The 11,264-nt window shown below is 40.3% G+C and overlaps 1 protein-coding gene across 1 annotated transcript in view; it reads left to right on the top strand.

Annotated features, from left to right (window-relative positions):
- The first annotated feature begins 565 nt into the window (after positions 1–565).
- Positions 566–11,264, top strand: part of NDNF (neuron derived neurotrophic factor) — a 37,657-nt gene continuing 26,958 nt past the window's right edge. Inside the window, exon 1 of the mRNA XM_027103619.1 lies at positions 566–648. The gene's annotated coding sequence lies outside the window, so the exon portion shown is untranslated. The remainder of the gene's footprint in view (positions 649–11,264) is intronic.

Here is an 11,264-nt window from a genome sequence, read left to right as displayed (position 1 = left end):
CAGCGGGAGGGAGGGAGGAACGGAGCGGGAGGCAGCGGGCAGAGAGGGAGGGGGCGGGCGGGCAGCGGTGGGGCGGGAGGGGAGAGGCTCCGGGCTTCAGCAGTGACACTCGGGAGAGATCACACACTCCCAGCTCCGAGCCGCGAGAGAGCGGAGCGAACCGAGCCGCTCACACGCCGCCGCCCCGTGCGCCCAGCTCTCCCCGCGCGGCGCTCCAGCCTGGAGCCGGTGCCCAGAGCGGCCGCCCGTGGAGCCCGCGCCGGCTCCCCTCTCAGCTGCAGCATCCTCCCGCCGCCCGGCCCCCGCACTCTCCCTGCCTTTTAAAAGGACCTTCCGCCGCTCCCTCGCTCTGCCCCGGGATCCCCCCAGTTCTGCGCTTCTCCCCGCGCCACTTCGCAGCAACTTCGGCGGCCGCGCGCCGCCAGCCCTCGCCCGCCTTTGAAGTTTGCAGCGCCGGCCGCAAAGTTGGGACACTTCGGCCCATTTCATTTTTCTCCTTTATCCGCTTCCTCCTCCACCCACCTCCCCCAAGTCCCTTTGGTTCCTGAGTACTGGTGCTTAGCATCTTGGCCGGAGCCGGGGACGTGGCCCCATCACACCTCGGGAAGGGATATTTCCTCTTCCCCGCAGGAAAACATTTTTTGTAAGGTAAGTTGCGAGAGAAAAACCCCCGACGTCCGACGCCTTAGCCCGCCACCCGAGACCTGGCGCAAGAAGCGTTCGCACCCGAGGGCTCGTCTGGGATGGGGGTGGAGGCGCGCGTCTCCTCACTTGGTGGGGCCCCGCTAGGTTCTCGGTCACAGCAGGGCGAGGGCGCCGGCTCCCGAGGAGCCAAGGGCGTGAGGGGCGTGGAGCAGGTCTCCCTCAGTTCTCCAGGCAGGCTTCGTGGCTGGGCGGCCCCAGCGGTGCTGGGAGGAGACGCAGAGAGTGCATAGGCCGGGGGCACGGGGTCCGGTGCCCAGGAGGCGGCGGAGTCCGGGGAGCCGCCCCCGAGCCCTTATCCCCGACTCGGCGTGGACACTTTCTTTGCCCGCCCGCCGGGAGGGCTGCTGCCTCCCTCCCCTGGTTCATGCCCTCCGCCGGCCGCTGGAGAAAGCCTGCGGGGTTGGTGGGGTCTTGCAGGGCGCGTCTGCTTGTGAGGCGAAAAGCGAGAAGTCAGGACAGCGCGCGGGGCTCGCCCGCCGGCGGGGCGGCGCAGGTTCCTGGCGGGCGGTCCGGAGCCGCGCAGCCCCCGGGGGCGTTGGGATCTCGCCGGCCTCGCCCGGCGGACCCCCCACCGCTCTGGCTCCTCGTTTGCCCTCTGCGTGGTAGGCGAGCATCGTTAGAGAAACTTCCTGGAGCTCAGCGGGGTGGCCTGGGACCCGATCCTACTTTTACCGGGAAAGCAGAGCGGCCACCGAGGGGACGCTCCTTCCCGCCCCAGCTGGAGCGACAGGGCATCCGGCCGTAGCACCGTCTATGAGGGAGTCTGGCGCTGCCTTCAGGACTGAAGGCGGAGCAGCTCCGACCCTCAGGAATCCGAACGATTGGCTCTAGGTCCCAGCTGTTCTTTTGGGGGCACTTCGCAAACTGCTGAATTTGGGGTGCTGTTTCGTTTCCTCGTGCGCCCTTCCTACCCCTTCCTCGCTGCACACTCCCGCCCCCAGAGGTCGAGGCGGGAGAATTCCCCGCAGCCCCCAGCCCCCGCTCCGCGCGGGTCGCCAAGGCCCCTGGAGCTCACCGCGGGCACCTCGGCGCTGCCGCTGAGCTGTCCTTCGGGTCAGGTCGCGGTTCCTCTCCCGGTCCCCTTCGGGGCGCTGTCCATCTCCTGCTCTGTAAAAGTAGTTCCCTGAAACCACCAAGACCTTGAGCGGGAAATGAACCTGAGAAAATGTTTCTGGGTTGGTTTGTTTGTGTGTTTTTAACAAAGTTCTTTTTAGCAACTTAGTTGGGTTGTAAATGTTTATTCCTCATCCCTCGATCCCGCTAAATCACGCAAAATACATATGTGTATATATTCATTTCGTTGCTGATCGCTCCGAACACGCTACCCTCTCTTCCCCCCGCACCCCTCCTCCTCCTGCCTCGTTTCCTGAACCCTTTTTCTTTTCTGAAGGAGGGAATCTCCGCACCTCCTCCTCTCTTCCTCCCACCCGATTCCTGAGCGCCTGTGAGAACCAGGGGAGTTATCAATGGAAATAAATAGGACCCCGCTCCATTCTCCGCCCCCTTCAAACAAGTAAAATCCTCCCCGGGCTTGCAGAAGTAGAGATAAAACATCCCTCCCGAGGGAGCGGTTTTGAGGATTTGATGGGATTGAATTGTGTTATTATCCTGAAAGACGTGATGGATGGATGCGAGAGCAAATATGCGTGCAGAGCAGAGGGTACTGAGGGCGATCAGTATTTATTATTACTCATTATCGTTTATTAAGAGTGATAATAAGGCCGTAACCCTGGCTGAAGACTATGTTTATATTTGGTTTTAATTTTACGTCAGTCTCTTATTACAGTGGTTTCAGAAAGTGAAAACACCAAAAGGGTATTAATTCCTCACACTCATGCTGCACATGGAATTAATCAATGTCAAAAAGATACTGTCGTTTTACCAAAGTTTTAACCCATGAACTTTATAAGGTTGCAGTCTTATAAATGTCCTCATTTGCCTCAATCTGTCTCCTTAAAGTTCAAAAAACTTGGCAACATAATTAATTATGGTCCCAATTCCCATTTTCAATCTAAACCTATATTCAGGATTATATTAAACTATCCCATCATTTATCCTTTAAAAGTGACTCTGATGAGTTTAAATTCTTGGATGGGGAGCTGGGAATGAGGGCCCCAGAAGTTAGAGAAATTAATACTATTTCAGATTTCTCTCAAAAATCCTTCACTAATTCCTTAAAAAAAAAAAGGAAAAAAGAAATTACAAGTTTTTTTCTCTGCACAGTTCTTAACTTCAGCAAATCTACTTAATCTTTACCACACACTGGGAACATAACAGCTTGCAGCTCTGTCTGTATCATTGTTTTCATTTTTATGTCAGGCTGTTTTATTCATTAACCTGTATGTCGAAGTCACAGGCTCAGCGTGACAGTAACACTCTGTTTTAATTAGTAGCTATCATAAAAAAAGAAGCTAGAACTCTGTAATGGGCCTAAATTGGTATGAATTATGTGTGGTTTAAATTACGCATTTATTTCAGCAGAAATGAAACCATGAATATAAAACATCTTTTAATCACTTGCAGATACAGCTTTTATCTCTTTAAAATGTAGCAAAATATATAATTGAAAAATACCCTTGTAAGAATGAGGGAAGCCCCCGCCCTCAGTTTATTTGTCCTGGGTTTATTGAACATCCGTGTGGTGAAGTATGAATGTTAAAGAGTAAAGAATAATGGCATGCTGAGGGAACGCTACATTCGAAGTAGCCACAGTGGGTCAGTCTTCAGATAACTTAATGCAGCAACTTTTTCAGTCGGCTTCATGAGCCTGGTGATTCAGATTTTAGTTTCCTCACTTGGATTTACTGACCAGGCTCTCTGTGTGATAGTGGGGGAAATGTGTTGTAAAGCTCCGACAAATTATTTGAAATAAAGGGGGGAAAGGTAGAAATAAAGCATAAACTGTCTGTTATCTTCCTATGTTCATTTTTCTATTCAGTCTATCTAGACGTCAGAATTTTTATTTTAAAACCGACTGTGTTTTTGTTGTCATTGTTAGGACAGAACTTATTTTGCATTTTGCTATGATGGATGAGTAGATATTGGAAATGGAACGGTTGTGCCTGAACTAACAGATAGTGTGGGAGTAGTGTGATTCCACATAATTTGCATTGATTGAAATTATTTTAATCCCTCTTCCTTAGTTTTCCCAATGATTATGTGGTTGATTCTAGTAACCAAGCAGGGTTCTCTGACACTTACTTGTTCGTTGTCTTCTTGTCAGGCGTTGCTTTGGGCACCAGCGCATCCGTAGTAGCAGCCTTGTATTAATGAAACTTGCCAGGGTCAGTTGCCATCAGCCATTCACCAGAAAGAAGGCATTTCCTATGATCTGTACTGGGTCAAAGGCAAGCGTAACCTGCAAGAATCATTCAGAGTATTCATTTGACCTTGAAATGATATCGAATACCTCTAAATATTTATTTTGGAACGATTATTCTGAAGAATGTAATTTACTCTTCCCCATTGGTTCACAATCATTTAGCAGAAGCAATAGCTTTAAAAGTTACAGTTGAATAGTCAGTCACACCAAGTCTGTGCCTTGAAGACTTTTAAAATTAAAGTCCTCCAGTATTTAAACACCCCATTTAAAAATACTTTGCAATTTAAGTCCTGAATTTAGGCTAAATTCTGCTCTATTTTCCCACTGTATTACAATGCAAATTGACACCTAGGATACACAGTTATGTTTCCACATTGTCAATTTCTACCTAGGAAGAAAAGTAAATACTGCTGTTGTTATTGTGGTTAAAGAAAAAAAAAGAGAATCGTATAGTATGACATGGAAAAACAGAATTGCTAATATTTTATTGAATTACACAATGGTATATTGACCATAAATTCAATTATATTGCTGGGAAAACCAGCACCCTTTTAGTGTGAATCTGTGTGTGTTTGGTTGTGCGTACAGACTTATGTATCTATTGCCACTTCTGAGATGACACATGAGATTTGCTGTTCTATATCCCACCAATGCCCAAACCAGTATAGGAAGCAGGTGGTTTCGTGGCTGCTTATTTCCTAAACACGCTTCTTAAACCCAAAGATGCTATATCTGCACCTTTCCCCTTCATTTTGGTATTTTACCAAAAACTGCAAACCAACAAATCCACACATTTTAGTCTTTTGAGATATTTGGAACACGTGAAATATATAATTTTAATTCACCCCAAATAAAAAAGACATTGCTTGCTTTGCATTTTAAAAAGTAAGAGTGAAACATTTGATCAGTATGGAATAAAAGCAAACTAGCAATATGTTTCTGCAGACTTTTCCCTTTGGGATGAAGAATCAGATTTGACCACAGAACAGCTGGATATTGGGTCCTGTTACAATGTCAATTTTTTAAAGAACTCATCAAGCTAGATTTGATTTAAAATTAACTTTAAAGTCTGCAGACCTCAAGTTTATAAGTATAGAAACTTCCAAAATTACATGTTATTACTCCTTCAATAAGTTCTGGATCCTTTGGAAACTGATTTATTTTAGTAAGTTGGTGAATAGTTTTTGGTTTTCATTTGTTAATTTTTTCCTGTAGCAAATTTGGACATGACATATATTTACTGTTTCATATATCTCTCTGAAGTATTTATTTTTAGTTTCACTTGTTAAAAACTCTGAAATGAATCTTTTCTTTGAAAAAGAAAAATGTGGCAGAATGCATATGGTTATCAAATATCTCTTTAAATTATTCTTTTGAAAGAATTTGCTGCCTTTTATATAGTTATGAGAAAAGAAAAAACATTTTTAGAAGTAACGGGGTTATATAGAGTTTGGAAGGAACACAACAAAAAACATGATTACACATGATTGAAAATCAGTTCATTTGAGTGGAACTCTTACACACTGCCTCTGCAGTGTGGAGATTTTATATATAATAACCAAATAACAAAAAAATCAAGTTATGCACTCGTGTCTGTTTTCTAGTTGGAATGATTTCACACAATAGCACAAGTAGGGGAGACCGACTGAAGTAAATGGTGACTACGTAAGATTTTTGTCTGTTAGTGTTTCTTCTCCCTAACATGAAATCAGGGTAAACGCCCTCTTCTTCCAGCTGTGTGATCAAAGAGCCTATATTCCACAATCTAAAGACATAGCCAAAAAATATGGGCTATATTCAAATGGGTGTTTTACCAACAACAAAAGATTATCATAAGTACATCTTGTTCGCTGAGGCATGTCCTTATATACACAGATCTAAGTAAAGTATAAGACTGAAATTTATCATTTTCTAAAATAATTAGTAAAAACTGAACCCATAATTAGAAAGATCTGTGAGGTGTGACACCTTTTTGAAATTACCATGATTATTTTTAAAGTTATAGAAACTATGAACAAGTGTTTATATGCAAAGATAGATAATACCATATCTAGACAGTTGACAAAATGATAAACATTGTGGTAGTTACTTGGAGATATTATGTTTAAAAGGGAAAAATCTAATGTAAAAGGGCTTGATTTATTTAGGATTAATTTCTCCAATATAGGTGCCTCTTGGAGTATAGATGGTTACAATTTATAGCACATCGCTGTGAAAAGTAAACCCTAGCAATGCATGTGAACCTAGGAGATGGCTTTGATTACTCTCTTTTGTTCAGGTCATATGTACTCTAAGCCCATAGGCCTTGCCAAGTGTAACATTATGCATTTTATTCCAGTAATAAAATGTGTTTCTGATTAAATTATCAGTCATACCAAACACACACACATACACACACACGAACATAAATGTACTTGATCCTTCTTAGTTATCTTGTTTAAAATACATTTAAAGGTAAATAATAAATACTAGTATATCTATCATGATTTAAATCTAAATATTGTTCATATGTTGATAGCACTCAGTAAATGTTGTAATTTCATATTAGATTACAGCATTCACTAAAATTCACTGATATTATCAAAAGCTTCAAATAGAGATTGATTCAGAAGTAACTGGATCCTGTAATTGAAGAGATATTTGTTGCCAACAGTGGTGACAGAGATCAGAAACAGCAGTGCTGGCTAAAACACCTGGCCAACTGAGAAGAGACAGCAATCACTTACCTCTTGGCCTCTCCAAGTCTCAGTTCTAGGGCTGATCCTTCAAAATTTGCTAAAATTGCTATGAGGGACTTCCCTGGCAGTCCAGTGGTTAAGACTTCGCCTTCCAATGCAGGGGGGTGCAGGTTCGTTCCCTACTGGGGGAGCTAAGATCCCACATGCCTCACAGCCAAAAAACCAAAACAAAACAGAAGCAACATTGTAACAAATTCAATAAAGACTTTAAAAATGTTCCACATCAAAAAAATTCTTTAAAAAAATTGCTATGAAAATATATTACTTTTTAATGGAAAAATAAAACTGCCTCTTAAATAGGAGATGCAAATTTAACACTCTAACAATTGCAGTAGCAGGATTAGGTACTAGTAGATGAACCAACAGATGGGTCTCCTGAGAGATGGCCTAAGAGGTATTGGGACCCTGCCCCAAATGTCAGTATGGTCTCTCATGGTACTAAAACACCACCTAAAAAAAGATGATTTTTCATTTTTAAAGTAATTTTGTTTTTCAGTGTCCCCTATAAATATGAAAATATCCCCAAGATGGGAAACAGGGTAAGCTGCAATTGGCCAACATCTTCCAAAGATGTTAATGGCTAGATAAAGCCAGATTGAAATGAGGCTAGTTTTAGACAGAATTTTAGAGAGGAATGATGTATATCTTGGGCTGTCTTAGCCTCTCCTTCTGTAGACAACCTACCCTTAGTATGTACCTGTTCTATGGTCTCTTCCTCTGGTGATCGATTCTCAGTTTCCTATACTCTAGTATAAGTTATACTCAGGGCCAGCTTCATGGGCTGCAGTTAGGAGGAACCCCTGTGCTCAGTTGAGTAGTCTGCTGTTGTCATCTTGAAATTCTTAATTTATGAAAAAGAAATCTTGCATTGTGTCCCACAAATCATGGAAGTCACCTTCATTGTCCTTTGGTGTGAATTTAAGACAGAATCTTAATGTCAAGGAATTGGAAAGGACATTTGAGGTTATTTTTGCAAGGTTGGGTCCAGTGAATATTTGATTTAAAAACATGTCTTTAACTAAAATGAAAGAGACAGGATACTTCTTTAAACAATTGAGGTAAAGGTTTCCCATTGCCTCCAAAATTATACTGAGTAGTTATCCAGCTTCCAATAGTGTCAGTCTTGTAAAGCAAAATTCCCTGAAACAGAGTGTCCTTTTCCCCTCATTACAGAACACACGGTGTCTCATTATGATGAAAGGAGAAAATATCAGATGCTTTATTTATATTTACTTTTATGTATAAAGAAGGAAAATGTTTTGTTAATATTATTTTCAATATATCTATTGAAAAAGGCACTCTCAGCGTATCAGATGGTCATTGAACAATAAAAACAACATGGCAGAGGTGACAGCTTCTATGACGTAAAAAGACAAAGTAAAAATGACATTCTAATCAACTTTTACGGGAAATTATGATACTTATTCCAGTATAGAATGCCTTAAGTTATTTTATGTAAATAAAATATATCTATATATTTTAATCAGAATTCTAAGAGATTTGGAGACAACCCATTACAGAGCCAGAGGTCTTGAAAGGAGGTGGACAGGTAGCTGGAAGAACCCTCAATTAAATTAGCCACCATTATCTTCAAGGGTATTCTTAGTTATTTGTACAAACATTTCATAAGTCCTCTGTTATCGATAATTAGATATTATACTCCATTATATTCTGAAATTTCAGTATTTTAAGAGTTAAAAAAAGTTATCTAACCTTCTTAATGCTCTCATAAAAATGTATATTGTCTTACCTTTTGAAATTTTTATTTGAAATTTTATTAGTTTTCAGTATGGTTAGTTATTAACTGTGTTAAAGTTGTTTCTGTGCTTTGGATTTCACAGAGTGAATGGAAAAGATTCTGTTTACTAATAATATTATAGCCCTTGACTGTTTACAAGGTGCTTCCGCATCCATCGTTTTCTTTCATCTTCACAGGAACTCAGTGAGGAAGTTATTATATCCTCTTTCTCCTGAGAAATCTGAGACTCAGTTTCGGATTAAAAGACTTACGGAAACACACACTTTTAAAATAAAGTGATAACTCTTTGATTTTAGAAGGAAAGTTGATAGAAATGTCTAAAATTTTTTAATTTAAATTAATTGGCAAATTAATTTGCAAGGACACAATTTGCTTAGAATTTTTTTAAATATAATGATTCAAAAATATCATTAATTTAGTCTAAATCCGCAAGACTTTAATCGTAAGCTTTTTATGTGCTACATGTTTGTTTGTTTGTTTTGATATTAGTTAACTTATTACGGAATCTTTTAGGGGAAAATGATTATGTTTTCCAGTTTTAAATCATTATTTAAGGTCATGCCTAAACAACTTTTCTTTGAGAATAAACACATTCTAGTTGAAAATAACACAAAGGTCCAGCAAGGATAAATAGAAAAACAATGCCCCACACCTGTCCTTCTAGAAGGTTAAAGACTTTTTTTTTAATAAGGAGAATTTTTGAAAGTGAAATGGGGTATCGATTTCTGACTATATGTGTAAGTTCTGGTGTAAACCTGCCCCGCCTCCCCACAATCCCAACCTCTGTTTGCACAGATTCTACCCCAATCACAAAAGGCAAAGTAGTTCATCACTTTGCTTTATTAAATCTACATATAGCCATGGAATCAATTCTTGAAGGCAAATCTCTTTTCCTTTCTTCAGCTCTCCTCTTATGGTCTCACTGACCAGCCATCCAACCCTGGGTGTTAAAATGCCCTAAGATACGCTATTGGTTGCATCTGATGTGTATGTGTGTGTGTCTGTGTGTAAGTGTGTGTGTATAACAGACAAAGTCTTTAACATACTTTAGAGACAAGTTGTCTGGAAAAGGAAACAATAAAACATTTTCCTCAGAAAGTGGAGACTAATAAGAAAATTAGGGATTAAAATTGAGTTATAAGTGTATTAGAGACATATAACCTATGATTTTGACACATATTCCAAGTATATGTGGCAGGTATAGTACTGAAAAATCAATAAGCTACAGAATCCCTTTTAAAATTAGTAGTAATGAATAGTAATTAGTAGTAATTAATAGTAATTCACACTACAGTTATTTTATTATTCCATTAATAATGTGACATTTTTGAGAGGTAAGATTTCAAGTTAGTTCAGTGCTAAGATTTTTTTAAACAGTGATTTCCCAAAAACTTGGATGAAATTTTATTTTTCAATAGAATAATGAGAGCTATTATAGACATATATGATAAGATATTCCAAATATCCAAAAAGTTTAAAGCCCTTTAAAACACAGTGAGGAATAAGTAAGTTCAGACAATGAAAGTATTTATACACACCTCCATATTAACACTTCAGCCACCAGATTCAGTCTATAATTGAAAAAATGTCTCTACATTTAAAGTTTATTCACACTTACAAAGCAACGACCACAAAGAGGCAGTTTGGAAACATCTTTTCTCTTGGCAGGTTCTGTCTTGTAATGAGCACTGAACACTGTTGACCCCCAACACTCACCAGCTGCAGCCTTTCCTCAATGTTTCCCTTAAAAAGTTTTTAATAAGAATAAAAGCCACACCTACCTATACATCTTACTTTTCGGGGAGGAAAGGAATGAAGTAATTGTGGGTCTGAATACCCATATTGGGTCAGTATTTTGTGATTAGTCATCTCGCTAATTGTTGCAGGCTTATATGTTTGTATTATTTCATCATAATTTGCTATAAACTCTTTATTAAAAGTGACTGTGAGATCAGTCCACATCGTCTGCCTTTTGACTGTCCTGTTCTTCAATCATCTCTTAATCCAGGAATAATAATGCAGAACATCGCAGGGACTGAGCCTAACCCTCAACTCTCTGATCTCAGCACATGCATCTTAAATCCTTTGCTGGATCTAGTGCCTAAAAAGCTGGCGCACACTCACCTTTGAATCAGTTTTAATCCAGCTTTGTTTTTATTAAACAGTACTGATGTCCTCAGATAAGGCATACCAAGGATAACAAAAAGAATATTAAGAGTTTCTACTGTCTGTGTGGTTGTTTTTAAAAACCCAACATCTTGGCCTTTCCTCCGTGTTTCTAGTCAGTCTCTTATTAAATAGGAACCTAACCTTTTACCTGATAGATTAGGTAAATAAAGGTAGAATAATCTGATGCTGAAACTGCTTCTCATATCTTGTTTTAAGAGCGAGTCAAAACCTGTATCTTTTGCCATTGAATACAATTTTACAACTAGTTGGGTAGCTGGATTATAGTATTTGTAAATAAATAGAGCCTTCTTTACTTTAAAAAGAGCATTCATGTCTATGATTTTTTAATCTTATAACAATCCTGGGAATAATTGTCTTCATTTTGTAGATGAGGAAACTGAGACTCAAAGAGATTGAGACTTGCTCAAAGAACGAAAGCTGATAATTATTTGGTCAGAACTTCTCCAACCCAGATCTTCTTACTCTCAGTCCAGTGATTGTTTTCTATTTTAAATAGAAATTTTGGCAGCCTTTTAACTGTCCCCAAACTTGAATAAATAAATTAATACAT

Source organism: Aethalodelphis obliquidens, unplaced genomic scaffold (genome assembly GCF_003676395.1).
Source record: "Aethalodelphis obliquidens isolate GAN/ISIS:26980383/991018 unplaced genomic scaffold, ASM367639v1 scaffold6, whole genome shotgun sequence".
NCBI lineage: Eukaryota > Metazoa > Chordata > Mammalia > Artiodactyla > Delphinidae > Aethalodelphis > Aethalodelphis obliquidens.
This window is presented reverse-complemented; position numbering and strand designations above follow the sequence as displayed.